General features: G+C 41.1%; 1 pseudogene; it reads left to right on the forward strand.

Moving 5' to 3' along the window:
* The first annotated feature begins 3,580 nt into the window (after positions 1–3,580).
* The window catches only part of LOC121557301, a 28,468-nt pseudogene continuing 17,409 nt past the window's right edge, over positions 3,581–14,639 (forward strand).

Genomic DNA, 14,639 nt, shown 5'->3' on the forward strand with positions numbered 1-14,639 from the left:
TTCAAGAGAGACCTGGTCCAACAGAAGCAGGGGAAACAAAGTTTCAGACAAAACAACTTACACACACTAACACAACATTGAACAAAACTATAGATCACATTTTATTTGTCACATGCACCAAATACAACAGGTGTAGACCTTACAGTGAAGTGCTTACTTACAAGCCCTTAACCAACAATGCAGTTTTAAGAAAAATAAGTGTTAAGTAAAAAAAAATAAAAAAAAATAATGAAAGAGCAGCAGTAAAATAACAGTAGCGAGGCTATATACAGGGGGTACCGGTACAGAGTCAATGTGTAAAGAAACACAAATGTCTTAACTAAAAAACAGCTGTCCTAAAGACAATTACACTCTTCTATGATATTTACATCGACCAAGTGTTTAAACTCCACCAACGTGACTAGATCATCAAATTTTAAAATGTTCAGGAGAGAATTCCAGGACCACGGAGCTGAGTAACTAAAACTATTTCTACCATGACATGTTCTAATTCTTGGTACTGTTAAAAGCAAATGAGAATGGGACCGTAATTGATATTTATTTACTGACCTGATTCAAAAATAACAGAGATAAAGTGGCATTTTACCCAATATGGCCTTATAAATCAGTGTATACCAGTGTTTAAGCATATGCAAGGTCAATGACTACCAGCCAACGGTGCTGTAAAGATACAGGAGATAGCCCTATTTGGTAAAAGACCAAGTCCATATTATGGCAAGAACAGCTCAAATAAGCAAAGAGAAACGACAGTCCATCATTACTTTAAGACATGAAGGTCAGTCAATATGGAACATTTCAAGAACTTTGAAAGTTTATTCAAGTGCAGTCGCAAAAACAATCACGCGCTATGATGAAACTGGCTCTCATGAGGACTGCCACAGGAATGGAAGAGGATAAGTTCATTAGAGTTACCAGCCTCAGAAATTGCAGCCCAAATAAATGCTTCACAGAGTTGAAGTAACAGACACATCTCAACATCAACTGTTCAGAGGGGACTGTGTGAATCAGGTCTTCATGGTTGAATTGATGCAAAGAAACACTACTAAAGGACACCAATAATAAGAAGAGACCTGCTTGAGCCAAGAAACACAAGCAATGGACATTAGACCGGTGGAAATTTGTCCTTTGGTCTGGAGTCCAAATTTGAGATTTTTGGTTTCAACCGCTGTGTCTTTGTGAGACGCGGTGTGGGTGAACGGATGATCCCTGCATGTGTATTTCCCACCATAAAGCATGGAGGAGGAGGTGTTATGGTGTGGGGGTGCTTTGCTGGTGACACTGTCTGTGATTTATTTAGAATTCAATGCACACTTAACCAGCATGGCTACCACAGCATTCTGCAGCGATACGCCATCCCATCTGGTTTGGGCTTAGTGGGACTATCATTTGTTTTTCGACAGGACAATGACCCAACACACCTCCAGGCTGTGGAAGGGCTATTTGACCAAGAAGGAGAGTGATGGAGTGCTGCGTCAGATGACCTTGCCTCCACAATCCCCCGACCTCAACCCAATTGAGATGGTTTGGGATGAGTCGAACCGCAGAGTGAAGGAAAAGCAGCCAACAAGTGCTCAGCATATGTGGGAACGCCTTCATGACTGTTGGAAAAGCATTCCAGGTGAAGCTGGTTGAGAGAATGCCAAGAGTGTGCAAAGCTGTCATCAAGGCAAAGGCTGGCTACTTTGAAGAATCAAAATTATATTTTGATTTGTTTAAAAATGTTTTGGTTACTACAAGATTCCATATGTGTTGTTTCATAGTTTTGATGTCTTCACTATTATTCTACAATGTAGAAAATTGTAAAAATAAAGAAAAACCCTTGAATGAGTAGGTGTGTCCAAACTTTTGACTGGTACTGTATGTCTTTCAGTATGAAACAACAATGGACTCTGATAACTCAGGGTCTATCCAGCCAGTTGCCTATGGCGATATAGTGAGTTTCTCAACCAAGTCTGATTTCTCCGCTTGTAGGAGAAATCAGACTTGCGAAAACTGATCAAAAGTAAGTGTTGTTATCTGAACAATGACAGGCGATTTAGTTCCATGTGTCATTTGGAACTAGACTGGGTGTCTTTCTTATAGCTTCTAACTGATCTTACTGACATGGGTTAGATGTGAAAGGACCAAAGAAAATATTTCCAGACTTGCCGTTTGGAAACATGGACAGTGACAAAGTTGAGGCCAGGAAAGGGCTGCTCGAGACTTTCTCAAGGTTGGTGGTGGAGTAACAGCTTGACTCCAATAATTATATTTATATTAGTTTTGTACTCTGTACACTGCATGTATTATACACTTTAATGTAAAATTGCTCATTGCTATATAGATCTGAGTGGACTTTATTTTGACTAATTAACATATCAGTGTTCATGACATTACACAATCAAATACAATTTTATTCGTCACATGCTTCGTAAACAACAGGTGTAGACTAACAGTAAGTAAGCATTTCGCTGTGAGTCTACACCTGTTGTTTATGAAGCATGTGACAAATATTTGATTTGATTGTTACATGAAAACTAACACTCATCTCCCCTATTTTTCAGCAACTTTGTGCTGTACCCTAAACTGCCAACAGTGAAGAAATGCAGGAGTTCCTTGCTCTTAATACAGATGCAAGAATTACCTTTGTCAAGAAGCCGTTCATCGTATCACACATAGACAGGGTATGTGTAATTGATAATCACTTTAACTGACTAGGCCTGTATGCATTAGAAACAACGTGTCTTTGTGAGACGCAGATTAGGTGAACGGATGATCTCCACATGTGTGGTTCCCGCCGTGAAGCATGGAGGAGGAGGTGTGATGGTGTGGGGGTGCATTGCTGGTGACACTGTCAATTATTTATTTAGAATTCAAGGCACACTTAACCAGCATGGCTACCACAGCATTATGCAGCGATACGCTGTCCCGTCTGGTTTGCACTTAGTGGAACTATAATTTGTTTTTCAACAGGAGAATGACCCAAAACACACCTCCAGGCTGTGTTAGGGTTATTTGACCAAGGAGAGTGCTGCATCAGATGACCTGGCCTCCACAATCACCCAACCTCAACCAATTGAGATGGTTTGGGATGAGTTGGACCACAGAGTGAAGGAAAAGCAGCCAACAAGTGCTCAGCATATGTGGGAGCTCCTTCAAGACTGTTGGAAAAGCATTCCTCATGAAGCTGGTTGAGAGAATGCCAAGAGTGTGCAAAGCTGCCATCAAGGCAAAAGGTGGCTACTTTGAAGAATCTCAAATATATAATATATTTTGATTTGTTTAAAACTTTTTGGGTTACTGCATAATTCCATATCTGTTATTTCATAGTTTATGTCTTCACTATTATTCTACAATGTAGAAAATAGTAAAAATAAAGAAAAACCCTTGAATGAGTAGGTGTGTCCAAACTTTTGACTGGTACATATGTCTATATACAGTATTTCATGATGTAATGCACATGACATTTCTATGAAATGTGTTGTGAAATGGATTGTTATAGAAATAAAGTTCGATTCGATTCAAACGATTGTCTTACCTGCTTTTGTGTCTGTTTTCAGGTCCCGGCTAAGGTTCTCCAGTAAAATCACCCCAGTCCTAAATGTCTCTGACAGTAAGTGCTGTGCTGTGGTCTCTCGACTACAGTGATGTCTGTCACATGAAATTCTGTTATCAGTATTTTTACTCCTTAAACCCATGAACGTTTATGTCATCCTTCTCTTTTTGCAGGGGTTTAACGGCCTGTCGATAGCTGGCCTAGAGGCCTTCATCAAGGAGCAGGAACTAATGGTGATGTTTGATGCAGAGGCTGAGAGGGAAGGGCCAGGCCTCAGAGGCGAAGTGGGAAGCTGTGGATGCCCACGGAATAATCTACCAGGTGCATCCATTCAAGATTCTGGTAAGGACTGCGCAAGGAATGTGGATTTTTTAGTAGTGGTGGATGTGTAAATTTACACGATGACACAATATTGTTCAATGGCCCATTAGTTCAATACAGGAACTAAGTTCTTACATCAACCTTGGCTTGTGATAGAGTGGATGTTTGCGTCATGACCGCTTCCTGTTCTTCCCGGCAGTGTGTGTGTGCGTGTGTGTGTCTTACTGTGTGGACAGACAGACGGACAGAGTGTTGTGACTGAAATCTGGGAAGCACAATTCCGCCCCCATCTTCCTCTCCAGACATAGCTTGAATGGTTCATTTATTGTGAAATGCTGTTTTTTTATATACTTTTTCCTACAAAAAGGATTTGCTACTTTTCTTACTTGGTTTAAGTTCAGTTTCTGGCCCAGTCTATGAATGTGCAGTGTTTTGGAATGTGGACAGCACAGAAGGTTAAGGTCCTCTAACTGGTAAGATCTTGCCTGTTCCTTCCATCTCCACACATGGAAGAGCAGCAGTCTATTGTATGTCTCCAATCCAGTGAATGGCCTTAGAAAAAAAGGGGGATCTCATTGACTTCATATGGAAACTATCTCCCACGACTTGACATTGGAATGAGCATGTCCCTTTTAATTGAATCCAAATTGCTGGGGCTTCCATGTTTAAAGTCTGCTCATTGTCTTGTCTGAAAGGAGACGTGTTTCAGATGTGGGCCAGACTTTCATGGTGAGCCGTCTGGCTCCCTCTCACTGACCAGACAGGTCTGAAACATCCCTTTCCAGATCTCTCCTGAACATTTCAAGGGTGAAAAGTTAACAACCTGAATGCTGTGACCAGCATACTCCTGCAGTACTATAATGTCACCACTAGAGAGAAGTCTTGGCAAACATTTGTTGGGGATATTTAAAAGAGAAATTCATTTTTTGTCTATGCTGTGAAATCTGTCCAGTGTCAATGTTTGACATTGTGTGGATCATAGGTTTTTCCTTTTTAACAGATTCCCTCTGACAAATTTTGCCAATAATGTTGAAGACATACAGTAGATATCCAACACTTACATGAGGCTTTAGTGTTTTGAGATTGTCATATTTCATAGCCAGAATGCTATTTAGTATTTTTTGTTGAAAACTGAGATGCAGTTGCTCTCTCTAAATAATTATATTTTGGACCACTGCTCATGCATTGTAAATAGTGATACATAAACTTGGCTTCAAACCTATGGTGTTTAATGTGCTTGTTTCAAGAATGTGTGCTACTTTGTAAAATGCGCGTGTGTGCGTGCATGTGTGTCATTTACGTGTGTGTGTGTGTCATTTACGTGTGTGTGTGTGTTTTGTGGTACTATCCACAGTGGTGGAGACGGCCCTGGCTAATGTGGCCCTAGACATCATGTGTCTGCTGATGAAGGACCAGTGGAGCTGGCTGTGCACCGACAACATCCGGAAGACTATCTGGCTGCTGTTTGGAACCCTCATCGACAGGGACTGTACTAATGCATGGACCATAGAAATATAATTATTACTCTACTCCATTCTATTTCTATGGCATGGACAGCCATAGAATACATCTGTCACCACTTACCAGTCAGCAACCCTCCCATATCTAGTACTGTATATCAGAACATATGGAAATTAGGAACCTATCATTTTGAAATGTGACCTTTTCAGAAGATTTAATTTAGACTCTTATTAGAATTAAGCAATTAGGAAAAGAGTAATGTGGATACAGAATTGCTACAGTATTATTTTGTCAAACAAGGAAGGTCTCTTACATTTCTCAAGGAGTTCATAAAAGGGGCCAACGTGGTTGTTGTGGTTTCTTCTGAATAACTGGAAACGGTTCCTCTATTGTGCAAGAGCACAATCTCTTACCTTGTAAAGGAGATGTACCTGAGCGATGTTGTGTACATGGCTGTAAGGAATGTCTGGTCAGTAGTTGGTACCAGAGCATTTGAGCGGTCGGAAATCCCGCTCATCGCTCACTGAGCAGAGCTTGCACACCGCTTCGGTGCGCCATGTCCTTTCCAACCACTCCGCTAAAAACTGCTCCTCGCTCACAGGAAAAAAAACTGCCACTCCAAATTCGCTCCATTCATTAAAATCACAATTTAACCAACACCCATCTATTTATGTGACTACCTGGACCTATCATTTGGTTTTGAAGTATTGAAACCAAACCACATGATTTGAATGAACAACATGAAAATGTGACAGTAAAAAGCGCTACATGTTGTATTAAACAACATATAAACACTCTAGTAGGTCAGGAGCCAGACATGTAGCCTATTTATTTAGACTATTATTATTATTAGCTTATTATTTCAATTATTTCATGGCTATAGCCTACAAATAAATAAATGGTGAAGCATTTGCAAGTGTGACACTAGGCTGGCATGAACATTAAGCGCTCAGCATTTAAACAACATTTTGTTGTATTAGTCTATAAATTGCGCATATATGCTGTGACTTACTTACAATTAAATAAAAATTAAATTAAAAATGCCTTATTAGGACTTTGAATTCACTATTAGAAACACAAGTTTTGCCAGAGTCTTTGGCTGATGTGATGGTGCCTAAAGAGCAGGCCAGCAGCGGAGAATACCCTCTCTGGAGAATACCCTCTCTGGAGAATACCCTCTCTGGAGAATACCCTCTCTGCACTTGCATATAGCCACTAGGGATGCTAAACACCCTTCGGGCCACTCTTGACAGGCTGGGCAGAGATGCAGAGTTTTTCTTAATTAAATTTTTTACAGGTGGGCCTAAAGGTTTTTAGGCAAAATAACCCCATTCTTGAAAGAGGTAATATGTCAGGATACGTGTCTTTTCAGTTGTGGACATAACATCACCGCACTCCCTCTCTTGCTCTTGGTCCTCATCTTTGTAAGTCACATTGATTTTGCACCTGTGTGTTTTATCAGTTTCTTTATGAAAATATTTAGTGAACTCCATGACAGTAGCTAAAGCAAGGGGCTATAGCAGCACACAAGTAGACTACAAATGCATGCTGGGCCGGCATTCCCTGAGCTTGTGAAGTGAGTGCTACTAGAGCGAAATTGGAGCGGGCGAGAAGTCTGACGCTCCAGCCTTTGGGAAACTCGCTCCGCGCTCCAGTCAAATTGGGCATGCTCCACTCCAGCTCCGCTCCGCTTACATTCTCTGGTTGGTGCACATATGGGACAAGTATGTTGGCTCTTTTGAGGTTAATCGTTATTTTGGCGGTCAGGTAGCCTGTTACTGTGCATGCCTCGATGTGTGTCACAGTCATTTATTTGACAGAGTAGTCTCAAGCAGGGGGAGATTTTTCTCAAATTCTCCAATGACCTTTCGCCTCTCCCCACTGTCTGAGTCCGACATGCTCTCACTCAGGGCTCTCTCTCTCTCTCTCTCTCACATACACACACACACACACACACACACACACACACACACACACACAGAATATGTTTTACTGTCCTTGTGGGGACCTAACATTTATTTCCATTCAAAATCCTATTTTCCCTAACCTGAACCCCTAACCCTAAACCTAACCCTAATTCTAACCTTAACCCTTATTGTAACTCTAAACCTAACCCCTAAGCTTAAAATAGCCTTTGTCCTCGTGGGGATGTGTTGGAAATGTCCCCATGAGGCAGAATTGTCTTTGTTTTACTATCCTTGTGGGGACTTTGGGTGATTTCCGGTACCCACGAGGATAGTAATACACACACACACACACACACAGAGAGAGGTGGGAACACGCAGTTATAAACATGTCTGTCATGGTCCCTTCAAATCGCTTCACAATTTTCACGTATTTTAAAGGAATGTCTTTCCTTTTTGCTCCGAGTCAGATATTTTCTTCACATTTCGCAGAATCCCGTTATTTATTTCACATTGCAAGTTTACAGTGATTTGGAAGAAAAGTTTGAAACAGTATGTTCTTCTCTGCTATGATCAATAGGGCTACCAAGGTATCCTAAAACTTGTTAGACCTAATGATAGTATCTTGATAATGCATTTTATCTATATTGACATTTATTCCTGGAGTCCTTGGATATTAGAAGCAGTTTTGAGAACTCTGCCTGTATTCACAAAGCGTCTCAGAGTAGGAGAGCTGATCTAGGATCAGGTCCGACCTGCCTACATACAGTGAGGGAAAAAAGTATTTGATCCCCTGCTGATTTTGTACGTTTGCCCACTGACAAAGAAATTATCAGTCTATAATTTTAATGGTAGGTTTATTTGAACAGTGAGAGACAGAATAACAACAAAAAAACGCATGTCAAAAATGTTATAAATTGATTTGCATTTTAATGAAGGAAATAAGTATTTGACCCCTCTGCAAAACATGACTTAGTACTTGGTGGCAAAACCCTTGTTGGCAATCACAGAGGTCAGACGTTTCTTGTAGTTGGCCCCCAGGTTTGCACACATCTCAGGAGGGATTTTGTCCCACTCCTCTTTGCAGATCTTCTCCAAGTCATTAAGGTTTCGAGGCTGAAATTTGGCAACTCGAACCTTCAGCTCCCTCCACAGATTTTCTATGGGATTAAGGTCTGGAGACACGCTAGGCCACTCCAGGACCTTAATGTGCTTCTTCTTGAGCCACTCCTCTGTTGCCTTGGCCATGTGTTTTGGGTCATTGTCATGCTGGAATACCAATCCACGACCCATTTTCAATGCCCTGGCTGAGGGAAGGAGGTTCTCACCCAAGATTTGACGGTACATGGCGCCGTCCATCTTCCCTTTGATGCGGTGAAGTTGTCCTGTCCCCTTAGCAGAAAATCCCCCCCCAAAGCATAATGTTTCCACCTCCATGTTTGACGGTGGGGATGGTGTTCTTGGGGTCATAGGCAGCATTCCTCCTCCTCCAAACACAGCGAGTTGAGTTGATGCCAAAGAGCTTGATTTTGGTCTCATCTGACCACAACACTTTCACCCAGTTCTCCTCTGAATCATTCAGATGTTCATTGGCAAACTTCAGACGAGCCTGTATATGTGATTTCTTGAGCAGGGGGACCTTGCGGGCGCTGCAGGATTTCAGTCCTTTACGGCGTAGTGTGTTACCAATTGTTTTCTTGGTGACTATGGTCCCAGCTGCCTTGAGATCATTGACAAGATCCTCCCGTGTAGTTCTGGGCTGATTCCTCACCGTTCTCATGGAGATTGACAGTTCTTTTGTGTTTCTTCCATTTGCGAATAATCACACCAACTGTTGTCACCTTCTCACCAAGCTGCTTGGCGATGGTCTTGTAGCCCATTCCAGCCTTGTGTAGGTCTACAATCTTGTCCCTGACATCCTTGGAGAGCTCTTTGGTCTTGGCCATGGTGTAGAGTTTGGAATCTGATTGATTGATTGCTTCTGTGGACAGGTGTCTTTTATACAGGTAACAAGCTGAGATTAGGAGCACTCCCTTTAAGAGTGTGCTCCTAATCTCAGCTCGTTACCTGTATAAAAGACACCTGGGAGCCAGAAATCTTTCTGATTGAGAGGGGGTCAAATACTTATTTCCCTCATTAAAATTAAAATCAATTTATAACATTTTTGACATGCGTTTTTCTGGATTTTGTTGTTGTTATTCTATCTCTCACTGTTCAAATAAACCTACCATTAAAATTATAGACTGATCATTTCTTTGTCAGTGGGCAAACGTACAAAATAAGCAGGGGATCAAATACTTTTTTCCCTCAGTGCATTCGGAAAGTATTCAGACGCCTTGACTTTTTCCACATTTTGTTACGTTACAGCCTTATTCTAAAATTGATAAAATAGTTTTTTCCCCCTCATCAATCTACACACAATACCCCATAATGACAAAGCAAAAACAGGTTTTTAGAAATATTACATTTGCATAAGTATTTTCAGACCCTTTACTCAGTACTTTGTTGAAGCACCTTTGGCAGCGATTACAGCCTTGAGTCTTCTTGGGTATGACGCTATAAGCTTGGCACACCTGTATTTGGGGAGTTTCTCTCATTCTTCTCTGCAGATCCTCTCAAGCTCTGTCAGTTTCGATGGGGAGCGTCGCTGCACAGGTCTCTCCAGAGATGTTCGATTGGGTTCAAGTCCGAGCTCTGGCTAGGCCACTCAAGGACATTCAGAGACTTGTCCTGAAGCCACTACTGCATTGTCTTGGCTGTGTGCTTAGGGTCGTTGTCCTGTTGGAAGGTGAACCTTCGCCCCAGTCAGGTCCTGAGCGCTCTGGAGCAGGTTTTCATCAAGGATCTCTCTGTACTTTGCTCCGTTCATCTTTCCCTCGATCCTGACTAGTCTCCCAGTCCCTGCTGCTGAAAAACATCCCCACAGCATGATGCTGCCACCACCATGCTTCACCGTAGGGGTGGTGCCAGGTTTACTCTAGACGTGACGCTTGACATTCAGGCCAATGAGTTCAATCTTGTTTCTCATGGTCTGAGAGTCCTTTAGGTGCCTTTTGGCAAACTCCAAGTGGGCTGTCATGTGCCTTTTAGTGAGGAGTGGCTTCCATCTGGCCACTCTACCATAAAGGCCTGATTGGTGGAGGGCTGCAGCGATGGTTGTCCTTCTGGAAGGTTCTCCCATCTCTACAGAGGAACTCTGGAGCTCTGTCAGCGTGACCATCGGGTTCTTGGTCACCTCCCTGACCAAGGCCCTTCTCCCCGATTGCTCAGTTTGGCCGGGCGGCCAGCTCTAGGAAAAGTCTAGGCTGTTCCAAACTTCTTCCATTTAAGAATGATGGAGGCCACTGTGTTCTTGGGCACCATCAATGCTGCAGACATTTTTTGGTACCTTTCCTGAGATCTGTGCTTCACCACAATCCTGTCTCGGAGCTCTACGGACAATTCCTTCAACCTCATGGCTTGGTTTTTGCTCTGACATGCACTGTCAGCTGTGGGACCTTATATAGATAGGTGTGTGCCTTTCCAGATCATGTCCAATCAATCGAATTTACCACAGGTGGACTCCAATCAAGTCATAGAAACATCTCAAGGATGATCAATTGAAACAGGATGCACCTGAGCTCAATTCCGAGTCTCATAGCAAAGGGTCTGAATACTTATGTAAAGATATTTCTGTATTTTTACAAATACATTTGCAAACATTTCTAATAACCTGTTTTCACTTTGTCATTATGGGGTATTGTGTGTAGATTGAAGAGGATTTTTTATTTATTTAATCAATTTTAGAATAAGGCTGCAATGTAACAAAATGTGGAAAAAGTCAAGGGGTCTGAATACTTTCCAAATGCACTGTAATCCTATTCTTTCTGATCTAAAAGGCAAAACTGATCCTATATCTGCACTAACATTCCTACTCTGGGATTAAGCCTAAAGGATGGTGTATAAAAGCTTGACCTAGTTCAATTCAAAATAAATATTGGTGATGCTGTGATAATGCTTAGGCTAATTTGTTTTCCTAATGAGATTTTCTCCTCGATGTATCTTGCCGCTCGGACAACTTTTATGAGGGTTTCCGTTCGACGGGAGCATCGGAAAATATCGTATCACAGGGGCCCCTGGGCTTTGATGTGTGAGCTGAGCCTCAGCCAGACTCGGACGTGATTGACCACGTGCTAAATACAGCATCCAAAGACCAATCCTGTTCATGAAGTAGTAGAAGCTTCCTATTTTTCATTCCAATTCTATGAGTAAAAACTGTGATTCTCTTTTAAGATTAATAGAAGGATATTGATTAATATAATGATTGTTGCTTTTTTGATATAGGTACATTTTGAGGTTATTGAAATGTTGAATTTAGGCTCATTAAGCATATTTTCTTGAATGGAAAGAAAGGTTCTTCTGGTGTCATAAAGGTACCTCTGAATCTTGAATTTGATATGTTTGGTTGGCTTCCCTTTTCTGAGAATGCCTTCAGCAACTACTTCACAGAAGTTCGGTCATTGACAAGTATAGCTGACCCTGTAGCAGTAAACCCAACATGCATACAATGTTCTCGGGTTTGTGTGATCTAAGTCACCTAACCCTCCCTAAAGACTGAGGGCTCTGTATTAGTGGCCCCTGTTTTGTTGGTCCCCACTATTTAAAGCATCAGTCTGTCAGCAGAGACTGTTCTCACTGTGGCAACAAGTCCTCTCTTCATCTTCTCACACGTTGCTCAGCTATGCTAACTCTACCCTAACAGACAGGCCCTAAGGACCCCCATGCCTCTGGAGAGGCAAACACATTCTCTCACACTTTAAATTCTCTAACACAAGGGAAAGGATTGGCCTCAAGGTTAGCTAGGCTAAACAGTTACTAGGCCTATAGCTTTGGCTACTGTTGACTGTACTGTCTGTATCTGTTCAGGTTTTCAAGACACTACCGTATTTGATTAAAGGTTCACAGTACTTCTCAGTGCAGTGCATCGATGACTTCATTTCAGTAGGAGTATTTGAGTTGTTTACTTAGTTACAATATTTAAATGCCAGGAAATCATCGCTAAACCTATTGAATATGACATAAGCGCAGTGGTGGAAAAAGTATGCAATTGTCATACTTGAGTAAAAGTAAAGATACCTTAATAGAAAATGACTGAAGTAAAAGTGAAAGTCACCCAGTAAAATACTACTTGAGTAAAAGTCTACAAGTATTTGGTTTTATACACACTACCAGTCAAAAGTTTGGAAACACCTACTCATTCAAGGGTTTTTCTTTATTTTTACTATTTCTTACATTGTAGAATAATAGTGAAGACATCAAAACTATGAAATAACACATATGGAATCATGTGGTAACCAAAGAAGGGTTAAACAAATAGCCACCCTTTGCCTTGATGACAGCTTTACGCACTCTTGGCATTCTCTCATCCAGCTTCATGAGGGAGTCACCTGGAACGCATTTCAATTAACAGGTGTGCCTTCTTAAAAGTTAAATTGTGGAATTTCTTTCCATCTTAATGCGTTTGAGCCAATCAGTTGTGTTGTGACAAGGTAGGGGTGGGTATACGGAAGATAGCCCTATTTGGTAAAAGAACAAGTCCATATTATGGCAAGAACAGCTCAAATAACCAAAGAGAAACGACAGTCCATCATTTTAAGAATCTCAAATATAAAATATATTTTGATTTGTTTAACACTTTTTTGGTTACTAAATGATTCCATATGTGTTATTTCATAGTTTTGATGTCTTCACTATTATCCTACAATGTAGAAAATAGTAAAAATAAAGAACAACCCTTGAATGAGTAGGTGTGTCCAAACTTTTGACTGGTACTGTATATACTTAAGTATCAAAAGTAAATGTAATTGCTAAATATACTTAAGTATCAAATTCCTTATATTAAGCAAACCAGACGGCACCATTTTCTTGTTTTTTTATTTACGGAAAGCCAGGGGCACACTCCAACACTCAGACATCATTTACAAACGAAGCATTTGTGTTTAGTGAGTCCGCCAGATCAGAGGCAGTAGAGATGACCAGGGATGTTCTCTTGATAAGTGTATGAATTTGACAATTTTCCTGTCCTCCTAAGCATTCAAAATGTAACAAGTACTTTTGGGTGTCAGGGAAAATGTATGGAATAAAAAGTACATTATTTTCTTTCGGAATGTAGTGAAGTAAAAGTAAAAGTTGTCAAGAATGTAAATAGTAAAGTACAGATACCCCACAAAACTACTTAAGTAGTACTTTAAAGTGTTTTTACTTGAGTACTTTACACCACTGCATAAGCGTTTAGTAAAATGCAAAGGAGTTGCAAGCCATGGAAACCCAATCCATGCCAGTCAATGGCACCGCTTGCATGTCTGCTCTGCTTTAATCAAGAACCACGAGTGATGGAGCTGGCCTCCAACACACAAACGTCTGGGTCTGTGTGAAGAATTTGGCTGGAGACTTGCTCTCGTAAATGGGGTCCAAGGCATTGGTTAGGGAGATGCATAATTTTATAGACTGGAAACTGGGACAATCTAAGATGAAAATATTCTCCCTTAGACAGAAGTCTGGAAAATCCACTCGAGGCCAGATTTGTGTCTTTTGTCTGTACATGAAGCAATCTTGTACACAATCTTCAGAGGAATGGCATCGAAGGAATGACTGAAAACCTTATCTCATTGAACAATATGCTTCATATACTATACGTTACAGTTGGTAAGAGTGTGGTGCTAGCAACGCCAAGGTCATAGGTTAAATTCCTGCAGGGATCACAAAAACACATACAAAATGTATGCACTTACTGTTTTGTAAGTCTTTTTGGATAAAATCATCTTCTTAGTGACGTATGTTATATATACTGTATAACCTCACACAGGGAACAGCTGCAAAATTATATTTAGGCTTTGTGAATGACAGCAATTTCATATGTGCAGATATGACCTTCACACAAACACTCCTCTCACTCTGTCTGGTTTCAGAAAAGTGAGTAATGACGTAACATTAATTATAACAAGTGCTCCAGGGGGATGATATGCTTGTTTTGTTATGTGCAGTATCCTTCAGTCATCAGAGTACTTAAGGGACCATCTTAAGCCAAGGGAATCTGAGATCTGGTTTGCATGACATGGCTCTCAAAATTTGTCCAGATGCATTCCCAAGGTGAGAAGAGGAGGTGTTGAAAAATAGTTGTCTGTCTCCTCTCCACCTACTCTTTTGTATCATATCGCCTGTACTGTTTTTCCATTCTATTTCGTTTCCACCCTTTAGCCGCTGTCTTATCAGTTCAATAGAATTTATAGTTCCCTCTTTTTGGTCATTTTGGATCCCACTTCTGACACCTGTAGTTTTAGTTTGTGAGACACGGGCATGCCTATACAGTACTGGACTGTTGTCCTAGCATTGAATGTCACAGTCTTACTGGCATGACATAACAGCGATGATTGAAACCT

This window comes from Coregonus clupeaformis, chromosome 5 (genome assembly GCF_020615455.1).
Source record: "Coregonus clupeaformis isolate EN_2021a chromosome 5, ASM2061545v1, whole genome shotgun sequence".
NCBI lineage: Eukaryota > Metazoa > Chordata > Actinopteri > Salmoniformes > Salmonidae > Coregonus > Coregonus clupeaformis.